Genomic DNA, 23,900 nt, shown 5'->3' with positions numbered 1-23,900 from the left:
GGCACCACTGGGGATGCAGTGCAGTGAGTCCAGAGAGTGCACTGGCACCACTGGTTATGCAGTGCAGTGAGTCCAGAGAGTGCACTGGCACCACTGGGGATGCACTGCAGTGACTCAAAAGAGTGCACTGGCACCACTGGGGATGCAGCGCAGTGACTCCAGAGAGTGCACTGGCACCACTGGGGATGCAGTGCAGTGAGTTCAGAGAGTGCACTGGCACCACTAGGGATACAGTGCAGTGAGTCCAGAGAGTGCACTGGAACCACTGGGGATGCAGTGCTGTGAGTCCAGAGAGTGCACTGGCACCACTGGGGATGCAGTGCTGTGAGTCCAGAGAGTGCACTTGCACAGCTCGGGATGCACTGCAGTGAGTCCAGAGAGTGCACTGGCACCACTGGGGATGCACTGCAGTGAGTCCAGAGAGTGCACTGGCACCACTGGGGATACAGCGCAGTGACTCCAGAGAGTGCACTGGCACCACTGGGGATGTACTGCACTGAATCCAGAGAGTACACTGGCACCATTGGATATGCACTGCAGTGAGTCCCGAGAGTGCACTGGCACCACTGGGGATGCAGTGCAGTGAGTCCAGAGAGTGCACTGACACCACTGGGGATGCAGCGCTGTGAGTCCAGAGAGTGCACTGGCACCACTGGGGATGCAGCGCAGTGACTCCAGAGAGTGCACTGGCACCAGTGGGGATGCAGCGCAGTGAGTCCATAGAGTGCACTGGCACCACTGGGGATGCAGTGGTGTGAGTTCAGAGAGTGCACTGGCACCACTGGGGATGCACTGCAGTGAGTCCAGAGAGTGCACTGGCACCACTGGGGATGCAGTGCAGTGAGTCCAGAGAGTGCACTGGCACCACTGGGGATGCAGTGCTGTGAGTCCAGAGAGTGCACTGGCACCACTGGGGATGCACTGCAGTGAGTCCAGAGAGTGCACTGGCACCATTGGCGATGCACTGCAGTGACTCCAGAGAGTGCACTGGCACCACTGGGGATGCACTGCAGTGACTCCACAGAGTGCACTGGCACCACTGGGGATGCAGTGCAGTGAGTCCAGAGAGTGCACTGGCACCACTGGGGATGCACTGCAGTGCGTCCAGAGAGTGCACTGGCACCACTGGGGATGCAGCGCAGTGAGTCCAGAGAGTGCACTGGCACCACTGGGGTGCACTGCAGTGACTCCAGAGAGTGCACTGGCACCACTGGGGATGCAGCGCAGTGAGTTCAGAGAGTGCACTGGCACCACTGGGGATGCAGTGCAGTGAGTCCAGAGAGTGCACTGGCACCACTGGGGATGCACTGCAGTGAGTCCAGAGAGTGCACTGGCACCACTGGGGATGCACTGCAGTGAGTTCAGAGAGTGCACTGGCACCACTGGGGATGCACTGCAGTGACTCCAGAGAGTGCACAGGGACCACTGGCGATGCACTGCAGTGAGTCCAGAGAGTGCACTGGCACCACTGGGGATGCACTGCAGTGAGTCCAGAGAGTGCACTGGCACCACTCGGGATGCACTGCAGTGACTCCAGAGAGTGCACTGGCACCACTCGGGATGCACTGCAGTGACTCCAGAGAGTGCACTGGCACCACTGGGGATGCAGCGCAGTGAGTTCAGAGAGTGCACTGGCACCACTGGGGTGCACTGCAGTGACTCCAGAGAGTGCACTGGCACCACTGGGCATGCACTGCAGTGAGTCCAGAGAGTGTACTGGCACCACTGGGGATGCACTGCAGTGACTCCACAGAGTGCACTGGCCCCACTGGGGATGCAGTGCAGTGACTCCAGAGAGTGCACTGGCACCACTGGGGATGCAGTGCTGTGAGTCCAGAGAGTGCACTGGCACCACTGGGGATGCAGTGCAGTGAGTCCAGAGATTGCACTGGCACCACTGGTTATGCAGTGCAGTGAGTCCAGAGAGTGCACTGGCACCACTGGGGATGCACTGCAGTGAGTCCAGAGAGTGCACTGGCACCACTGGGGATGCAGTGCAGTGACTCCAGAGAGTGCACTGGCACCACTGGGGATGCAGTGCAGTGAGTTCAGAGAGTGCACTGGCACCACTAGGGATACAGTGCAGTGAGTCCAGAGAGTGCACTGGCACCACTGGGGATGCAGCGCAGTGAGTCCAGAGAGTGCACTGGCACCACTGGGGATGCAGTGCTGTGAGTCCAGAGAGTGCACTGGCACCACTGGGGATGCAGTGCTGTGAGTCCAGAGAGTGCACTTGCACAGCTCGGGATGCACTGCAGTGACTCCAGAGAGTGCACTGGCACCACTGGGGATGCACTGCAGTGAGTCCAGAGAGTGCACTGGCACCACTGGGGATACAGCGCAGTGACTGCAGAGAGTGCACTGGCACCACTGGGGATGTACTGCACTGAATCCAGAGAGTGCACTGGCACCATTGGATATGCACTGCAGTGAGTCCCGAGAGTGCACTGGCACCACTGGGGATGCAGTGCAGTGAGTCCAGAGAGTGCACTGGCACCACTGGGGATGCACTGCAGTGAGTCCAGAGAGTGCACTGGCACCACTGGGGATGCACTGCAGTGAGTCCAGAGAGTGCACTGGCACCACTGGGGATGCACTGCAGTGACTCCACAGAGTGCACTGGCACCACTGGGGATGCAGTGCAGTGAGTCCAGAGAGTGCACTGGCACCACTGGGGATGCACTGCAGTGCGTCCAGAGAGTGCACTGGCACCACTGGGGATGCAGCGCAGTGAGTCCAGAGAGTGCACTGGCACCACTGGGGTGCACTGCAGTGACTCCAGAGAGTGCACTGGCACCACTGGGGATGCAGCGCAGTGAGTTCAGAGAGTGCACTGGCACCACTGGGGATGCAGTGCAGTGAGTCCAGAGAGTGCACTGGCACCACTGGGGATGCAGTGCAGTGAGTCCAGAGAGTGCACTGGCACCACTGGGGATGCACTGCAGTGACTCAGAGAGTGCACTGGCACCACTGGGGATGCACTGCAGTGAGTCCAGAGAGTGCACAGGGACCACTGGGGATGCAGTGCTGTGAGTCCAGAGAGTGCACTGGCACCACTGGCGATGCACTGCAGTGACTCCAGAGAGTGCACTGGCACCACTGGGGATGCAGCGCAGTGAGTCCAGAGAGTGCACTGGCACCACTGGGGATGCAGTGCAGTGAGTCCAGAGAGTGCACTGGCACCACTGGGGATGCACTGCAGTGACTCCAGAGAGTGCACTGGCACCACTGGGGATGCACTGCAGTGAGTTCAGAGAGTGCACTGGCACCACTGGGGATGCACTGCAGTGACTCCAGAGAGTGCACAGGGACCACTCGGGATGCAGCGCTGTGAGTCCAGAGAGTGCACTGGCACCACTGGGGATGCAGCGCTGTGAGTCCAGAGAGTGCACTGGCACCACTGGGGATGCACTGCAGTGAGTCCACAGAGTGCACTGGCACCACTGGGGATGCACTGCAGTGAGTCCAGAGAGTGCACTGGCACCACCGGGGATGCACTGCAGTGAGTGCAGAGAGTGCACTGGCACCACCGGGGATGCACTGCAGTGAGTCCAGAGAGTGCACTGGCACCACTGGGGATGCACTGCAGTGACTCCACAGAGTGCACTGGCACCACTGGGGATGCAGTGCAGTGAGTCCAGAGAGTGCACTGGCACCACTGGGGATGCACTGCAGTGAGTCCAGAGAGTGCACTGGCACCACTGGGGATGCAGCGCAGTGAGTCCAGAGAGTGCACTGGCACCACTGCGGTTCACTGCAGTGACTCCCGAGAGTGCACTGGCACCACTGGGGATGCACTGCAGTGAGTTCAGAGAGTGCACTGGCAACACTGGGGATGCAGTGCAGTGAGTCCAGAGAGTGCACTGGCACCACTGGGGATGCACTGCAGTGAGTCCAGAGAGTGCACTGGCACCACTGGGGATGCACTGCAGTGAGTCCAGAGAGTGCACTGGCACCACTGGGAATGCACTGCAGTGACTCCAGAGAATGCACAGGGACAACTCGGGATGCAGTGCTGTGAGTCCAGAGAGTGCACTGGCACCACTGGGGATGCACTGCAGTGAGTCCAGAGAGTGCACTGGCACCACTGGGGATGCACTGCAGTGAGTCCAGAGAGTGCACTGGCACCACTGGGGATGCACTGCGGTGAGTCCAGAGAGTGCACTGGCACCACTGGGGATGCAGTGCTGTGAGTCCAGAGAGTGCACTGGCACCACTGGAGATGCACTGCAGTGAGTCCAGAGAGTGCACTGGCACCACTGGGGATGCACTGCAGTGACTCCCGAGAGTGCACTGGCACCACTGGGGATGCACTGCAGTGACTCCCGAGAGTGCACTGGCACCACTGGGGATGCACTGCAGTGACTCCCGAGAGTGCACTGGCACCACTGGGGATGCACTGCAGTGACTCCATACAGTGCACTGGCACCACTGGGGATGCACTCAAGTGACTCCCGAGAGTGCCCTGGCACCACTAGGGATGTAACCCAGTGACTCCCGAGAGTGCACTGGCACCACAGGGGATGCACCCCGGTGACTCCCGAGAGAACACTGGCACCACTGGGGATGCACCCCAGTGAGTCCAGAGAGTGCACTGGCACCACTGGATATGCACTGCAGTGACTCCCGAGAGTGCACTGGCACCACTGCATATGCACCCCGGTGAGTCCAGAGAGTGCACTGCCACCACTGGATATGCACTGCAGTGACTCCCGAGAGTGCACTGGCACCACTGCATATGCACCCCGGTGAGTCCAGAGAGTTCACTGCCACCACTGGATATGCACTGCAGTGACTCCCGAGAGTGCACTGGCACCACTGGGGATGCACTGCAGTGACTCCCGAGAGTGCACTGGCACCACTGGGGATGCACTGCAGTGACTCCAGAGAGTGCACTGGCACCACTGGGGATGCACTGCAGTGAGTCCAGAGAGTGCACTGGCACCACTGGGGATGCACTGCAGTGACTCCATACAGTGCACTGGCACCACTGGGGATGCACTCCGGTGACTCCATACAGTGCACTGGCACCACTGGGGATGCACTCCGGTGACTCCATACAGTGCACTGGCACCACTGGGGATGCACTCCGGTGACTCCCGAGAGTGCACTGGCACCACTGGGGATGCACTCCGGTGACTCCCGAGAGTGCACTGGCACCACTGGGGATGCACTCCGGTGACTCCCGAGAGTGCACTGGCACCACTGGGGATGCACTCCGGTGACTCCCGAGAGTGCACTGGCACCACTGGGGATGCACTCCGGTGAGTCCAGAGGGCGCACGGGCCCCACCGGATACGCACCGCCGCGAGTCCAGAGGGCGCACGGGCCCCACCGGATACGCACCGCCGCGAGTCCCGAGGGCGCACGGGCCCCACCGGATACGCACCGCCGCGAGTCCCGAGGGCGCACGGGCCCCACCGGATACGCACCGCCGCGAGTCCCGAGGGCGCACGGGCCCCACCGGATACGCACCGCCGCGAGTCCCGAGGGCGCACGGGCCCCACCGGATACGCACCGCCGCGAGTCCCGAGGGCGCACGGGCCCCACCGGATACGCACCGCCGCGAGTCCCGAGGGCGCACGGGCCCCACCGGATACGCACCGCCGCGAGTCCCGAGGGCGCACGGGCCCCACCGGATACGCACCGCCGCGAGTCCCGAGGGCGCACGGGCCCCACCGGATACGCACCGCCGCGAGTCCCGAGGGCGCACGGGCCCCACCGGATACGCACCGCCGCGAGTCCCGAGGGCGCACGGGCCCCACCGGATACGCACCGCCGCGAGTCCCGAGGGCGCACGGGCCCCACCGGATACGCACCGCCGCGAGTCCCGAGGGCGCACGGGCCCCACCGGATACGCACCGCCGCGAGTCCCGAGGGCGCACGGGCCCCACCGGATACGCACCGCCGCGAGTCCCGAGGGCGCACGGGCCCCACCGGATACGCACCGCCGCGAGTCCCGAGGGCGCACGGGCCCCACCGGATACGCACCGCCGCGAGTCCCGAGGGCGCACGGGCCCCACCGGATACGCACCGCCGCGAGTCCCGAGGGCGCACGGGCCCCACCGGATACGCACCGCCGCGAGTCCCGAGGGCGCACGGGCCCCACCGGATACGCACCGCCGCGAGTCCCGAGGGCGCACGGGCCCCACCGGATACGCACCGCCGCGAGTCCCGAGGGCGCACGGGCCCCACCGGATACGCACCGCCGCGAGTCCCGAGGGCGCACGGGCCCCACCGGATACGCACCGCCGCGAGTCCCGAGGGCGCACGGGCCCCACCGGATACGCACCGCCGCGAGTCCCGAGGGCGCACGGGCCCCACCGGATACGCACCGCCGCGAGTCCCGAGGGCGCACGGGCCCCACCGGATACGCACCGCCGCGAGTCCCGAGGGCGCACGGGCCCCACCGGATACGCACCGCCGCGAGTCCCGAGGGCGCACGGGCCCCACCGGATACGCACCGCCGCGAGTCCCGAGGGCGCACGGGCCCCACCGGATACGCACCGCCGCGAGTCCCGAGGGCGCACGGGCCCCACCGGATACGCACCGCCGCGAGTCCCGAGGGCGCACGGGCCCCACCGGATACGCACCGCCGCGAGTCCCGAGGGCGCACGGGCCCCACCGGATACGCACCGCCGCGAGTCCCGAGGGCGCACGGGCCCCACCGGATACGCACCGCCGCGAGTCCCGAGGGCGCACGGGCCCCACCGGATACGCACCGCCGCGAGTCCCGAGGGCGCACGGGCCCCACCGGATACGCACCGCCGCGAGTCCCGAGGGCGCACGGGCCCCACCGGATACGCACCGCCGCGAGTCCCGAGGGCGCACGGGCCCCACCGGATACGCACCGCCGCGAGTCCCGAGGGCGCACGGGCCCCACCGGATACGCACCGCCGCGAGTCCCGAGGGCGCACGGGCCCCACCGGATACGCACCGCCGCGAGTCCCGAGGGCGCACGGGCCCCACCGGATACGCACCGCCGCGAGTCCCGAGGGCGCACGGGCCCCACCGGATACGCACCGCCGCGAGTCCCGAGGGCGCACGGGCCCCACCGGATACGCACCGCCGCGAGTCCCGAGGGCGCACGGGCCCCACCGGATACGCACCGCCGCGAGTCCCGAGGGCGCACGGGCCCCACCGGATACGCACCGCCGCGAGTCCCGAGGGCGCACGGGCCCCACCGGATACGCACCGCCGCGAGTCCCGAGGGCGCACGGGCCCCACCGGATACGCACCGCCGCGAGTCCCGAGGGCGCACGGGCCCCACTGGGGATGCACCGCCGCGACTCCAGAGAGTCCCCAAATACCAGAAGGCCATGAATGCACAGCAGCCCCAACAGGGGTAATCACAGACTTATCCTTTACAGATGAGAACGGTGACCTTCTCAGTCTCTTCCTCATACTGCACTTATGCGGTCAAGCCCCTTCTGATGCGTATTGAAGCTCCTTGTGAAGCCTCTGGACAGTTATGCAAATGGCTTGATATACCTGGAGATTAAAAGATAACTCAAAAAAAAGGAACCGTACCCCACCATTTCCCAAAAACAAGTTAGCCGGCAACACCTCTTAAGCACACCTCTATTACGTGAATTCCAAGCACTTAAAATCTAGAAGGCTGCAAGGTCTAAAGACTCTACAGCCACCCAAACCACTGGCAAAAGCTCCAAAAATGTAACAAACTGTCCCTAACCCTGAAAAAGACTACCCCTTACACATCTACTGCTGCTCTTTTCAGATACATGCTTACACAGGGAGCTTCGATGACACTTATCTCCTAAACCCTGCTCCATCTCTTTGCCACCAAGGTTGTAACTTTGATAATATTTGCCTTAATTCTGCAGAAATCATAAGGGACCCAGAACCACAAAGCAAACACACAAAGTAACATTGACATCCTATCCATAAACATGCTATAACAATTACTCACCTGAGGAAGAGCTGCATGCAATACAGGCACCTATTACTAGATTGGTTTACTCTAACAGATCCTACTAGTTGTTACCTCACAAAGATGGGCATACCGGTCTCTACTTGGAAACGCATCAGTCCAGAGACTCTGACCCACCTAAAGACCCCTGCAACTGACTGAAGGAAAAACAAAGCACTTTCTCTAAAGTGCAGTCCAGGCAGAATGAGCTCTCTGATGGGATGCCTGTGACTCAATGACCACTAGGCCCTGCCTGGGACCCAAAGCCAATCACCTGGGAAAGGGGAGGGGCGAAGCACAAAGTAGAAAGAGGAGAAGCAACACCTGTGGTTTATGTATCTATCTATATGGCTTAGCTCAACAGCATGCAGGGTGCAGACAAGAGAACTGGGTTGTTTCTAGAAGCAACAATCCCCATGTTTTGGCTTCGGCTTTGAATATTGAAAGCTTTTCTCCTCTATAACACCTGCCTCAGGAACCAAACAGCATTCCAGTGACCTGCTTTGCTCCTATTCTAAAGACTATCACAGCCCACCTTGCCTGTGGCACCTGATAAACAGAAGAGAAAGCAACCACAGCAGCAAAAGCCACTGCACCCTCAGGACAGTTACCCTCATCCCCTCCTTTACCTCAGCTGCTTACCTACCCCACATGGCAGATGCTTCCACCCGTTCTCTGAAGCCGCCTATACCACCTCTAAAAGACAAACTGGAATTTTACTCTATTTGATGTAGTTAAAAAAACTGCAGCGACAACCGCACCCCAAAAATAACAGCTACCTCTGTTTGTCACTCACCGGAGTCACTCCAGAAGTAGCTCGGGTCGTGACGTCCTGTACTGCACGCTGCGTTTCAGCCTGAACAAAGGAAAACAGTCAGACGATAAACATTCAGCTGACAGCATTAGCACCCATCCCTCAACAACAGAAGTGACCCCATATTTAATGTTTTCGTTTCAAAACAGCAGTCCACTTGCCTCTGTACCTGCAAGTTAGATCCAAGCTCGAAAGGAACGGCCACCAACACCCATGCCACATGGGAACACAGAAGGACAAAATGACCGCTGTGCTTGCAAGTGACCATCTGCCACACTGCTCCTCTGTCCCAAACAGCCTCACCTCAGACCCTCAGAGGGAAACACCCAAACGTCTTCCCTTCGCTTCAGATAAGGGATCACCAGGCTGATAACACTCTCACCTTCCCTCACTGCTCCGTGACACGGGGATTTCCCTATCCGAGACTGCACGAAGCACCTGCAGAGACGAGAGAAAAGCACACCCTGAGGCACCTCACAGCCACAGCGTACCTGCTGCAATACCTCTCTCTTCCCAGCTCCTTTACTTCAGCTGCTCACCAGCTCGAACTGAGATTCTTCGCTCACAGCACCGCGGCAAACTCCACCTGGGCCACACAACACACACTGCACAAGCTACATTGTTTAAGACACACCACAGCTGGAACATTCCTGCCCAACAATCAGTGGCATCGCACAGGAAGGATGCCGCACGCTCCTAGAAACCAAACCTACCAGTCCTGAACAGCTCCCCTGCCAGACAATTCCCCACCTCCTCCTGCCAACCATGCTCAGCATACACACTATTTGGCTCTCAAAAGAAAAAAAAAAAGTAAGAACATACACACGCAGAAAAAACAACTGAGCTCCACAAATGCCAAAAAGCCATGCACACACAGCAGCCCCAGCAGGGGTATTCACAGGCTTACCCTTTACAGATGAAAAAGGTAACTCTGATACGACCCTGCTCAGTCTCTTGGTAATACTGCGCCTACGTGGTCAAGCCTCTTGTACTGTGTAATCAGGCTCTTTTTAGTCCTCTGGAGAGTTACACAAGTGGCTTCATACGTCTAGAGATTCAAATATAACCCAGAAACACAAGTGTATCCCACCATACCAAAAACAAGTGAGCCAGCAACCTCTGCTAAATATCCCTCTAGTAAGTGATTTCCAAGCACTTAAAATCTAGAAATCCATAGATGCCAACCTGCCCAAAGAACCCTGCAACTGACAGAAGGAAAAACAAAGCACTTACCCCTAAGAGCAGCCCAGGCACAATGAACTCTCTAATGGCATACCTGGGGCTCATATACCATTTGGCCCCGCCCAGCACCCAAACCCAATCACCTGGGAAAGGGGAAGGGCAAAGCACAATAAAGTAGAAAGAGCAGGAGCAGCAGCTGTGGTGGTTTGTTTCTTGTTTTTGTTTACTGTGTTTTTTTTTTTAAATCTGGTTTAGCTCAATAGCATGCAGACTGCAGACAAGAGAACTGGGGTGTTTCTAGAAGCAACAATCCCCATGCTTTTGCTGCAGCTTTGAATATTGAAAGGACAATATGACCAAGCAAGTAACTGAAATGTTTTCAGCTGGAATTAACTCAAACCTTTCTTTACATAGAAAGAAAAATCTAGGAGCATAACAGATTACACGCAATAACGTGTTTCAGCTTGAACAAAGGAAAACACAGTCCGAAGATAACCATTCTGCTGCCAGCATTACCACCCACCCCTCAACACCACAAGTTATCCTATATTTAAAAGAGTTCAGAAGAGCAGTCCACTTGCCTTTGCACCTAGAAAGTGGATCCGAGCTCAAACGGAGCAGCCAGCAACTGCCGTGGACCTGGTGTCTGCCTGCACGGCAATGGGCGCGTTACCCTGGCGGCCGCCCAATCGTTTCATGTTTTTAATTTTATCATCGACTAGCTACCATCACTAATTGCCAGGCAGGACAGCTCCAGGCCAAAGACACACATAAAAAGGCACAATACAAGCATCATGAACAAAACATGGGAAAAGATTATGAAGCAGCGTACTTGTCATTTTAGGGCCTCTATTGCTTTAATGCATGATACAGGTTGAAAGAATCAGCATTTTAAGTATATATGAAGTGTGGAACTTGATACAACTTGATTTCTTCTGTTTTGTTGATCAGGACTCAAAGAAAGTATATTCACAAGAGACATGAGGCTCCAGTTCTTTGTGTCCACGTTCCATTTTTTATCCTCTGTCATTGCAGTTTCCTCAACTTCTCTTTTTTCATTCATTTGACTTTTGGTCTTATTTTGTGAAAAATATCTTATGCTATAAGAATCACCTGAAGAAGAGCTGCATGCAATAAAGGCATCTACTACTGTACAGATTAATTTACTTTAAATGATCCTACTAGATGTTACCTTAAATAGATGCACTTACCTCTTTCAACTTGGAAATGCATCGACCCATAGACTCTGACCCACCTAAAAAAAAAAAAAAACCTGCAACTAACTGAAGGGAAAACAAAGCACTTACCCAAAGAGCAGCCCAGGCAGAATGAGAATGAGCTCTGTGGGTCATATACCATTAGGTCCCACCCAGCACCCTGACCCAATCACCTGGGAAAGGGGAGGGGCAAAGCACAATAAAGTAGAAAGAGCAGGAGCAGCAGCAGCTGTGGTTTTTATTTATTTTTTTTTTAATCTGGCTTAGCTCAATACCATGCAGAGTGCAGACAACAGAACTGGGGTGTTTCTAGAAGCAGCAATGCCCATGCTTTAGCTTTGAATATTGAAAGCTTTTTCTCCTCTACAACCCATTTCTCAGGAACCAGGCAGCATTCAAGTGACCTGCTTTGCTCCTATTCTAAAGACTACCTCAGCGCACCTTGCCTGTGGCACCTGATGAACAGAAGACAAAGCAACCGCAGCAGCAAAAGCCATAGCATCCCTAGGACAGTTACTCTCATCTGCTCCCTCACCTGGGAAAGAGGAGGGGCAAAGCACAGGAAGGGATAAAGAGAACAGCAGCTACATTTTTTATTTGCATGGACTGTTACTAGAAGCAACAATTCCTGTCCTTTTGCTTCATTTCTGATTATTGAAATGACAATATGACCAGGTAGGTTACTAAAACTGTTTTTGACTTTAATTAGCTGAAACCTTTCTTTACATAGATAGAAATAATCTAGGAGTGTAACAGATTACAAACCACAAAAATACAATTCAATGTAGTAAAATAACTCACAGGAGAAGTAACATACCTTTGTAGACTATCTAAAAAACAAAAGGCTATGCAGATGGGTCCAAAAAAGCCAACCCAATCAAGATCTGAAAAGGGTACAGACATTCTCAAAAGGAGCAGGAAAATAGAATTGCGCAGTGCAAGCTGGAAAGGACGCTGAGCAGATTTAAAAGATCTGTAGGACCTCAGGAGGGACCTGTGCAGAGCACGTAGGTCTTTGGAAAGGGAGGGGAGGGCAGGTTAGGCAGTAACTAGGAATACTAAGTAGAGAAGAAAATGAGCGTTGTGAGCCTGAAGTGTGTACAAGCATCATAAAGAGGGCTCCTGAGAGGACGGGGAAACAAAGGGAAAGCTACTTACCTCTGAGAAGTCGTCCTTGATCTTTGTGCCATAGACATTTGACTCGCATGCTCGGCGCACGAGCTTAGGGGGTCCCCGTATGTTGACTGCTTACCTCTGAGAAGTCCTACATGGCTCCACCTGTGTTACCGATTTTTTTTCACAAGCAGGTGGTGGCAGAAAATCCTGAGAAGGGCAGACACAGCTTCCCAAAGTGTTTTCTCAGTAACGGAAGCACTGCGAACCGTGTGGAAAACCACAAGTGAAAACAGCAGAAAAACGCACCCCACGTCGTCTCAGGGAGGAAATAACTGCCCTGAGCAACATGCCCTCCCCAGTGTGAACCCAACATGCCCAAGACCTTGGGGGGCAGGCAGAAAAGGAACCCGAGACTCTTAGTATTTCTCCTAAGAATCACAGCTTACAGTTACTCCATGTCTTCTGGTCTCACAGGATGAGGCAAAGGTATAATTAATTCCTTCTCCATCTCTCCGGAAAGAGCTTTTGTCCTATCTGTTACAAAGGAGAAAAATGTTATGATGGTGGGAGTCATAATACAAAGCCACGCTCAGTGAATTCACTATTACAGTTAGGATCATTTTTAATCAAAAACACCTCGGACGCAATGTTACCACTGCAAACATAGCACTGCACAAAAATTCAACTCAAGATAAAGGGCGAGCTAAAAGGACGAATGATGTGACCGAAGGCATCTGCAACAACCATCTGGTAGAGGGTTGTCCACAGCCCTCGGATTTCATGGTCATCTTTCCTGACAAAGGAATCCTGGAAGAACAGAAAAGATACAGGTGTCCGCAAAAACTTTTGGGGAGACTACGGAAAAGAAAAACAAACAAAATAGCAACAGCAAGCAGCTAGTACATCAGTTTTGTTAACAGAGTAACATTAACATACCAGAAATTTCCACGTTATGTGTAGCCCCAACGTGGTGCTGGGTACATCCACTGATATTAACGGGGTGGCACAATGTAAGAGATAGTTAACAGACCAGGTACACCTGGGGTGCACAGATTGTGTATTCCAGAGGAAAAAAAGGCACAGCTTGGCACCCAGTTTGGATCAGCTCGTGCATGAATCTGTTGATACATGAGTAAATGCAACAAGCAGAGAAGTCTTTTACTCCACAGACTCAGTTTCATTTATGTATATACATACGTATACGTATGTGTATGTATATCTATCTCTCTCTATATTTAAAAACAAACGTTTGGAACTCCATAGCCACTTGAGTAACAATCATTAGCCACACGTACGCTTTAAGCCAGGACTACACTTAAGTGATTGAGTGAACATGGAGCCTTATCTGTGAAACACTTGTGGGAATAAAAACGTTATTTTTGCAGAGTTACATTGTTTAAAGGTAAGGAATGGGGTATTGAGATATGCTTGCATCGATAAGAAAGCTTAGCAGGCGACGTTGTAAAGTGCAGACAACCAGACTCCTTAGAACAATTAGGTGAAAATCACGGTGTTAAGTGAAGTCAGATAAGTGGAGAAACATTACCACTTCAAACAGTAAAACAGTCAAAAGAAATTTGAAATTTAACAGGCCGGCAACTGAAGGCCATGCATTGTCTGGGAAGCATCAGATAGATTGTGAACCTGGATTACCCACTCAGTGGGGAAACAGGGGAGGGTCCTGTCATCAAAAAGTATATAAACTGTGTTTTGGAGCTAGTAGGTGCGCTCTCCTGCTTGTCGGGCGCCCGCCACTGCAATCGCGAATAAATTACTAGTTCACTGAGATACTAGTCTGAGCCTAAGTTATTGGCTATGGAGTGTTTCTCAAAAATCTGGGGGCTCGTCTGGGATCTAATCACCTGCTGGGGAGCCCCACCGCCGCAGCAGCAGGAAGGCATGCCCCGCTGATTTCAGTGGACCTGTGCATCGACGGTGGTGGTTCTGCGGAGAACTGACAGAGGGCCGGAACTGATTAAAGAGGCAGGATCCATGAAGTAGTGGGGAAGGGAAGAAGGTAGGCACTCTGGGTTTAAGAATTGATCCGGTAACTCTGTGCACAGACCAAGGTAAGAAATATTAAGTATTGCCTTGGGGGTTGGGTGAGACTCTGTTTGACGTGTGATTGAGATGGACTTTTGTAGGAAGAGAGTGTGGAGTCCTGATCCGCGGTTCTGTCGCTCCGCGAGGGGTGCAGCCGGAGATGTATGAAGCGTGAGATAAGGGAGAGAAAGGCAAAGTCTCGGGAAATTTGGTATACGGTAAGCCCTTGCACAGGGAAGTGTTTGGCAGTACACCAGGGAAATTTGGTGTACAGTAATCTTTGCACGGTGAAGTGCTTGGCAGTACACCCCCATTTTCCAGAATCGGAACGTTAGTGTGTGGTACCCTGCAGGAGGGAAATTTCTGTAGCAGCACACTAACAAGGGCTAGGAAAAACGGGAAATATGAGTTCCAGGGGACGGGGAAATATCCCTGGGGGAGTGCCTACCGAACGTTCTTCCTGAAGAATGATAAGAAATTGGAAAAATAATCTCAAAATTTGAGGAGATGATAAAAGAAAAGAAAAAAAAAAGTTAAATATTGTGTGTTAGTCTGGACAAAAGAACCAACTAAGGATACAGCAGTATTTTGGCCAAAATACAGGTCTGATGAAAATTCTGGCTTTAAATTTATGTGTAAACAATAAGATTCCTTTTTTGGAGAAGGAGCCAAGTTACGCTGCCTATAATTCTAATATTGCACCGGTGGCAGCAGCAGTCGCTCCAGGAAGGGAGACAGGGACTGCAATTAACACTGTTCCTAGAGAAGGAGTGTACTCTAGGCTCTGGCAAGAATTAGAACAAGGTAGAAGAGATATTGAGAATTTTGCCTTCCCTGACACTAACAGTACTAAAACTAACTGTGTATCCTTTTAGGTGAACTCCCCCTCTCCTTACCGGTAGAGGGGTTAGGACTTTTAAGAAGGAGATGAAGTCTTTAATTGAGGACCACAACAGGCTAGCTGAACTATTAGACCAGTTCCTAGGACCTAATTTATACTCTTGGGGAGGAATTATGTCTATAAGTACGTTGTTTGCAGGGAAAGAAATGGGAATGATAAGGAGGAGAGCTGCTATACAAAAACGGGAGAAATATCTCATCCTGCAGGACCAGGAGTAATACTGGCAGGGCAGAAATACCCACTTGCCGATCCTGGCTGGAATAATAATAATGCACAACACAGAAATCATACGAGAGACTTGGGGTCAGAATGAGAAAGTACTTGTGGATTAATCCCGAGGACCCGGTATCCCAAGGGCTCTTGAAAGTTCATTTTGTGATTAAAGCCTGGCAAGATATGCAGAAAAAGCTCCAGAAGGTGGGGGGATGTAGTGAATAGTAACTGTGGGGGGCCCTCCTGCAGGAGGCCCTGGAGGTGTGTGTCAGGAGGGGAGATGAGAAGGAAAAGCAAAGATAGAAACTAATGGTATTGACAGTGTAGCAGGTAGTGAGGCAGAGGGTTGGAGAAAGAGGAAGAAAATTTTCAAGAGGAGTCAGGGCCAGGATGGAAAGGAGAAGAAGAGAGATGGAATGTCAAGCAAGGAAATCTCAGGGACAGGCTTTGAAGTGTGGCCAGGGTGGCCACTTCAAATAGGAATAGGAGGAGAGAAGGAAAATGGGAAAGTACAGGCTGGAGAAAGATGAAAAGAGGTGTTAAAAAGGGTTATTGAAGGTGTTAAAGGTGCGGTATGTAATGTTTGACAGAGCTGTTTTTTGACTGAGTTGGGAAAGTTGAACGAGCAGGGAAAGAGGATGTAGGCATTATCTAAGTAACAGTCTAGAAGTTTTGGTACATTTGCTGTGGCGTTTGGTCAGTTTCCTAAGTATATAGAAACGGGGGGGACTGGGGGGGGCAGCCTGCTCCACCAGGGGCTTCTCCACAGGCCGCAGGGGGCTTCGGCTCCGGTGCCTAGAGAGCCTCCACCCCCTCCTTTTGTGCTGACTTTGGTGTTTGCGAGGAGGTTTCTCACTCCTCGCTCTCCCAGCTGCTGTTGAGCAGCAGGTGTTTGTTTGTTTTCATGGATGTGCTCTCACAGAGGCACAGACTGTGTTGCTCATGGCTTGGGTCTGGGCACCGGTGGGCCCCTTTGGGGGCCACATGAAATTGTCCCTTATCTGCCATGGTGCGGTTTCTGGATTCTCCTCCTGGGGGCTGCCAATGCAACCCCCCCCCCGAAGCTTGCCATTGAACCTAATACACTGGGACAGCTAGGTCATTACTGGCCTGTAAATTATCAGGGATTAAATTATCTAATGAAACCCTAAAAAGTGATGGGGGTAGAAGTGGCTGGGATAACAGTGCCACCTTTGGGGGATACCAAGCTGAGACTAGCGGATAAAATGATCACTGGGCAATTATTGTATGTACCCAATGCAGGGACTAACTTGTTCGGAAGGGATTTGATGACGAAATTGGGCATTCAAATAGTAAATTGTTAGGCGAGAATAACGGTATTATTAATGGGGTGCTCTCAGACCCTGAGAGCAAAGATATATTTGCCTTTCAGTCGAAAGACCCTGAAATGGGGCAGAAGCAGCAATACAGATAGACAGTTTTACCTCAGGGGTTTACAGGGCCACCAATTTATTTGGGCAAGTTCTAGAACAAACTTTGGAGTAATTCCAACCTCCCGAGGAGGTATTACTGTTACAATATGTGGATGATCGTTTATTGTCAGGACAGGAGAAAACAGTTGTGACGAAAGCTACTAACAAGCTATTCAACTTTCTGGGAAAGCAGAGCTTGGGAGTATTAAAAAATAAATTACAGTATGTAGAAAGAGAAGTCACGTATTTAAGGCATCTAATGTCTGAGGGAAAACGGAGAATACATCCAGAGACAATGCAGGGAATTGTTGAAAACTAAGAAAGAACTTAAAAGTTTTTAAGAGAAATATTTTTTTAAGGAATCAGGAGCCATGAAGTCTGAGGGAAATGGGATACTCCCTGATGGGAGAGAAATGCTGAATAAAGCACCAATGAGGCAAATATGATGTTTTACATCAAGAGAGTCATTGGGAGATGCAAGCAATGTGTGATGTTGTGCTAAAAAAAAGTGTGTGTGTGTAGGAAGATACACTTTATTGAAGCAAATATGCAGAGGATGTACCATATGTCAAAAGGTAAATAAAAAGTCACTACTACTACTGTCACCAGGGGTTGTCCTCTGCGTCTCCGGCGGGGGGGGGCATCAAAGGGGGTCACCAGGACGTTGTCCGGTGGTGCACGCTGTTCACGCCGGAGGTCTCAGGGGGTGAGCACTGGCACACCGCGGGGTCCCAAATACTGTCACCGGGTGTGCCAAATACCGTCGCCTAGGGTTGTCCTCCCGGGCACCTGAGGGTCCAAAATACTTCCACCGATGGTTGTCCTCCGGGATACCTCGGGGTCCCAAATACTGTCACCGGGGTTAGTCCTCCGGGTACTGGGTCGCAAATACCGTCGCCAAGGGTTGTCCTCCTGGGCACAGGGTGGGGGGGGGGCCATCAAAGGGGGTCACGAGGATGTTGTCTGGTGGTGCATGCGGTTCACGCCGGATGTCTCAGGTGGGTGAGTACTGGGGCAATTCGGTATTGGAAATACTGTCACCGAGGGTTGTCCTCCGGGGTACCTGGGGGGGGTCCCAAATTATGTCATGGGGGTTAGTCCTCCGGGGCACCTCGTGGTCCCAAATACCGTCGCCAGGGGTTGTCCTCCGAGGAACCTTGCGGTCCCAAAGGGGGTCACCAGGAGGTTGTCCGGTGGTGCACGGAGGTGATCTCAGCGGGTGGGCACTGGGGCACCTCGGGGTACCAAATACTGTCACCGAGGGTTGTCCTCCGCGTCTCCGGGGTGTCCCAAAATGGTGTCACCAGGAGGTTGTCCGGTGGTGCACACAGTTCAAGCCGGAGGCCTCAGGGGGTGAACACTGGACCACCTGGGTGTCGAAAATACTGTCACGGGGAGATTTTTTTCTGGGGCACCTGGAGTCCCAAATTGTGAAAGTGGCCGATGTGTACTGGGACACCAGGTGGCCCAAATACTGTCACCAAAAGATGTCCTCGGGGGCACCTGGGGTTACAAAAGAATGTCATCGGTCGTTGTCCTCCGGGGTACCTGGGGGGGCTCACAAGTATTGTCACCAAAAGATGTCCTCCGGATCTCCTTGAGGTCCCAAAGGCAGCCACCAGAAGGCTGTTCGGTGGTGCACGGCGGAGATCTCAGGGGGCGGGCACTGGGGCACCTCGGGGTCCCAAATACTGTCATCGGTCGTTGTCCTCCGGGGTACCTGGGGGGGCTCCCAAATACTGTCACCGGAGGTTGTCCTCCGGGGTACCTGGGGGGTCCCAAATTATGTCACGGGGCTTAGTCCTCCGAGGCACCTCGGGGTCCCAAATACCGTCGCCAGGGATTGTCCTCCGAGGAACCTTGCGATCCCAAAGGGGGTCACCAGGAGGTTGTCCGGTGGTGCACGCTGTTCAAGCCGGAGGTCTCAGGGGGTGAGCACTGGGGCAACTGGGTGTTGCAAATTCTGTCACCGGGGGTTGTTCTCCGGGGAACCTGGGGGGGGGGGGTCCCAAAGGGATCACCAGGAGGTTGTCCGGTGGTGCACGCTGTTAAGCCGGAGGCCTCAGGGGGTGAACACTGGACCACCTGGGTGTCGAAAATACTGTCACGGGGAGATTTTTTCTGGGGCACCTGGAGTCCCAAATTGTGAAAGTGGGCGATGTGTACTGGGACACCTGGTGGCCCAAATACTGTCACCAAAAGATGTCCTCGGGGGCACCTGGGGTTACAAAAGCCTGTCACCGGTCGTTGTCCTCCGGGGTACGTGGGGGGGGGGGGGGGGGGGGGGGGCGCTCCCAAATACTATCACCGCGGGTTGTCCTCCGGGGTACCTGGGTGTCCCAAACACCGTCACCTGGGTTTGTCCTCCCGGGCACCTGAGGGTCCAAAATAATTCCACCGCTGGTAGTCCTCCGGGACACCTGGAGTCCCAGATTGTGAAAGTGGGCGATGTGCACTGGGACACCAGGGGGTCCCAATACTGTCACCAGAGGATGTCCTCCGGGGCACCTGGGGTTATAAAAGACTGTCAGCGGGGATTGTCCTCCGGGGTACCTGGGGGGGCTCCCAAATACTGTCACCGGGGGTTGTCCTCCGGGGTACCTGGGGGGTCCCAAATTATGTCACGGGGCTTAGTCCTCCGGGGCACCTCGGGGTCCCAAATACCGTCACCAGGGATTGTCCTCCGAGGAACCTTGCGATCCCAAAGGGGGGGTCACCAGGAGGTTGTCCGGTGGTGCACGCTGTTCAAACCGGAGGTCTCAGGGGGTGAGCACTGGGGCAACTGGGTGTTGCAAATTCTGTCACCGGGGGTTGTTCTCCGGGGAACCTGGGGGGGGTCCCAAAGGCGGCCACCAGAAGGCTGTCCGGTGGTGCACGGCGGAGATCTCAAGGGGTGGCCACTGGGGTACCTCGGGGTCCCAAATACCGTCGCCGGGGGTTGCCCTCCGGGTCTCCTGGGTGTCCCAAAATGGTGTCACCAGGAGGTTGTCCGGTGGTGCACGCAGTTCAAGCCGGAGGCCTCAGGGGGTGAACACTGGACCACCTGGGTGTCGAAAATACTGTCACGGGGAGATTTTTTTCTGGGGCACCTGGAGTCCCAAATTGTGAAAGTGGCCGATGTGTACTGGGACACCTCGTGGCCCAAATACTGTCACCAAAAGATGTCCTCGGGGGCACCTGGGGTTACAAAAGAATGTCAGCGGGGATTGTCCTCCGGGCCTCCTGAGGGTCCCAAATACTGTCGCCTGGGGTTGCCCTCCACGTCTCCTGAGGGTCCCAAAGGCGGCCACCAGAAGGCTGTTCGGTGATGCACGGCGGAAATCTCAGGGGGAGGGCACTGGGGCACCTCGGGGTACCAAATACTGTCACCGGGGGTTGTCCTCTGGGGTACCTGGGGGTCCCAAATACCGTCGCCTGGGTTTGTCCTCCCGGGCACCTGAGGGTCCAAAATAATTCCACCGCTGGTTGTCCTCCGGGACATCTGGAGTCCCAGATTGTGAAAGTCGGCGATGTGTACTGGGACACCTCGTGGCCCAAATACTGTCACCAAAAGATGTCCTCCGGGGCAACTGGAGTCCCAAATACTGTCAGCGGGGATTGTCCTCCGGGTCTCCTGGGGGTTCCAAAGGCGGCCACCAGAAGGTTGTCCGGTGGTGCACGGCAGAGGTCTCACGGGATGTGCACTGGGGCACCTCGGGGTACCAAAAACCGTCACCGGGGGTTGCCCTCCGGGTCTCCTGGGGGTCCCAAAATGGTGTCACCAGGAGGTTGTCCGGTGGTGCACGCAGTTCAAGCCGGAGGCCTCAGGGGGTGAACACTGGGCCACCTGGGTGTCGAAAATACTGTCACGGGGAGATTTTTTTCTGGGGCACCTGGAGTCCCAAATTGTGAAAGTGGCCGATGTGTACTGGGACACCAGGTGGCCCAAATACTGTCACCAAAAGATGTCCTCGGGGGCACCTGGGGTTACAAAAGAATGTCACCGGTCGTTGTCCTCCGGGGTACCTGGGGGGGCTCACGAATACTGTCACCAAAAGATGTCCTCCGGATCTCCTGGAGGTCCCAAAGGCGGCCACCAGAAGGCTGTTCGGTGGTGCACGGCGGAGATCTCAGGGGGAGGGCACTGGGGCACCTCGGGGTCCCAAATACTGTCACCGGGGGTTGTCCTCCGGGGCACCGGGGGGTCCCAAATACCGTCGCCTTGGTTTGTCCTCCCGGGCACCTGAGGGTCCAAAATAATTCCACCGCTGGTAGTCCTCCGGGACACCTGGAGTCCCAGATTGTGAAAGTGGGCGATGTGCACTGGGACACCAGGGGGTCCCAATACTGTCACCAGAAGATGTCCTCCGGGGCACCTGGGTTTACAAAAGACTGTCAGCGGGGGTTGTCCTCCGGGGTACCTGGGGGTTCCCAAATTATGTCATGGGGCTTAGTCCTCCGGGGCACCTCGGGGTCCCAAATACCGTCGCCAGGGATTGTCCTCCGAGGAACCTTGCGATCCCAAAGGGGGTCACCAGGAGGTTGTCCGGTGGTGCACGCTGTTCAAGCCGGAGGTCTCAGGGGGTGAGCACTGGGGCAACTGGGTGTTGCAAATTCTGTCACCGGGGGTTGTTCTCCGGGGAACCTGGGGGGGGGGGTTCCCAAAGGGATCACCAGGAGGTTGTCCGGTGGTGCACGCTGTTAAGCCGGAGGCCTCAGGGGGTGAACACTGGACCACCTGGGTGTCGAAAATACTGTCACGGGGAGATTTTTTCTGGGGCACCTGGAGTCCCAAATTGTGAAAGTGGCCGATGTGTACTGGGACACCAGGTGGCCCAAATACTGTCACCAAAAGATGTCCTCGGGGGCACCTGGGGTTACAAAAGAATGGCAGCAGGGATTGTCCTCCGGGCCTCCTGAGAGTCCCAAAGGCGGCCACCAGAAGGCTGTTCGGTGATGCACGGCGGAAATCTCAGGGGGAGGGCACTGGGGCACCTCGGGGTACCAAATACTGTCACCGGGGGTTGTCCTCTGGGGTACCTGGGGGTCCCAAATACCGTCGCCTGGGTTTGTCCTCCCGGGCACCTGAGGGTCCAAAATACTTCCACCGGTTCTTATCCTCCGGGGTACCTGGGGGGGGCTCCCAAATACTGTCGCCGGGGGTTGTCCTCCAGGGCACCTGGAGTCCCAAATTGTGAAAGTGGCCGATGTGTACTGGGACACCTCGTGGCCCAAATACTGTCACCAAAAGATGTCCTCCGGATCAACTGTAGTCCCAAATACTGTCAGCGGGGATTGTCCTCCGGGTCTCCTGGGGGTTCCAAAGGCGGCCCCTTTTGGGTTCCCTATTTGGGACCCCCCCCAGGTGCCCCGGAGAACAACCCCCGAGGACAGTATTTGGGACACCCAAGGTACCCCTGAGGACAATCCCGGGTGACAGGATCTGGGACCCTCAGGTACCCCGGAGGACAATCCACGCTGACAGTATTTGGGACCCCCAGGTGCCCCGGATGAAAACCCCCGGCGACAGTATTTGGGACCCCCAGGTGCCCCGGAGCACAATCCCCGGCGACAGTATTTGGGGCCGCTAGGTGCCCCGGAGGACAATCCCCGTTTACAGTATCTGGGACCCTCAGGTGCCCCGGAGGACAACCCCTGGGGACAGTATTTGGGACACCCAAGGTACCCCTGAGGACAATCCCGGGTGACAGTATTTGGTGCCCCTGAGGACAATCCCCGGTGACATTATCTGGGACCCTCACGTACCCCGGAGGACAATCCGTGCTGACAGTATTTGGGACCCCCAGGTGTCCAAGTACACATCGCCCGCTTTCACATTCTGGGACCCCCAGGAGACCCGGAGGAAACCCCCCGTGACAGTATTTTGCACCCTCAGGTGCCCCGGAGAACAACTCCCGTCGACTGTATTTGGGACCCCCAGGTGCCCTGGAGGACAATCCCCGTTTACAGTATCTGGGACCCTCAGGTGCCCCGGAGGACAACCCCTGGGGACAGTATTTGGGACCCTCAGGTGCCCCGGAGGACAGTCCCCGCTGACCTTCGGCATGAACCGCGAGCTACGGCGGGCAAACGCCTGGTGAGCCCCCCCCCCCCACTTTGGGATCCCAATGTGCTCCGGAGGAAAAACCTCGGCGACGGTATTTGGGACTCGATGTACATCGGTGGACAACCACAGGTGACAGTATTTGGGACCCCCCCAGGTGCCCCGGAGAACAACCCCCGGCAACAGTATTTGGGACCCCTAGGTGCACCGGAGGACAATCCCCGTTTACAGTATCTGGGACCCTCAGGTGCCCCGGAGGACAACCCCTGGGGACAGTATTTGGGACACCCAAGGTACCCCTGAGGACAATCCCGGGTGACAGTATTTGGTGCCCCGGAGGACAATCCCCGGTGACAGTATCTGGGACCCTCAGGTACCCCGGAGGACAATCCGCGCTGACAGTATTTGGGACCCCCAGGTGTCCAAGTACACATCGCCCGCTTTCACATTCTGGGACCCCCAGGAGACCCGGAGGAACATCCCCCGTGACAGTATTTTGCACCCTTAGGTGCCCCGGAGAACAACTCCCGTCGAATGTATTTGGGACCCCCAGGTGCCCCGGAGGACAATCCCCGTTTACAGTATCTGGGACCCTCAGGTGCCCCGGAGGACAGTCCCCGCTGACCTTCGGCGTGAACCGCGAGTTCCGGCGGACAAACCCCTGGTGACCCCCCCCTTTGGGATCCCAATGTGCTCCGGAGGAAAAACCCAGGTGACAGTATTTGGGACCCCCCCAGGTGCCCCGGAGGACAATCCACGCTGACAGTATTTGGGACCCCCAGGTGCTCCGGAGCACAACCCCCGACGACAGTATTTGGGACCGCTAGGTGCCCCGGAGGACGATACCCGTTTACAGTATCTGGGACCCTCAGGTGCCCCGGAGGACAACCCCTGGGGACAGTATTTGGGACACCCAAGGTACCCCTGAGGACAATCCCGGGTGACAGGATCTGGGACCCTCAGGTACCCCGGAGGACAATCCACGCTGACAGTATTTGGGACCCCCAG

The 23,900-nt window shown here is 55.5% G+C and overlaps 1 long non-coding RNA gene across 2 annotated transcripts; it reads right to left on the bottom strand.

The window, feature by feature from the left end:
• Positions 1-7,212: 7,212 nt before the first annotated feature.
• Positions 7,213-9,996, bottom strand: LOC136791813 (uncharacterized). 2 transcript variants are annotated; one of them, XR_010834609.1, is made up of 4 exons: positions 9,978-9,996; positions 9,127-9,182; positions 8,727-8,786; positions 7,213-7,491 (listed from the first exon to the last, which is right to left on the bottom strand). It is a non-coding gene; the product is annotated as an uncharacterized lncRNA (long non-coding RNA). The 2 variants fall into 2 exon arrangements; XR_010834608.1 differs by lacking the exon at positions 9,978-9,996 and adding an exon at positions 9,652-9,806.
• Between the last annotated feature and the right edge of the window lie 13,904 nt (positions 9,997-23,900).

The sequence above is a fragment of the Anser cygnoides genome, chromosome 12 (assembly GCF_040182565.1).
Source record: "Anser cygnoides isolate HZ-2024a breed goose chromosome 12, Taihu_goose_T2T_genome, whole genome shotgun sequence".
NCBI lineage: Eukaryota > Metazoa > Chordata > Aves > Anseriformes > Anatidae > Anser > Anser cygnoides.
Note: the sequence above shows the minus strand (reverse complement) of the source record. Positions and strands in the feature narration are given on the sequence as shown.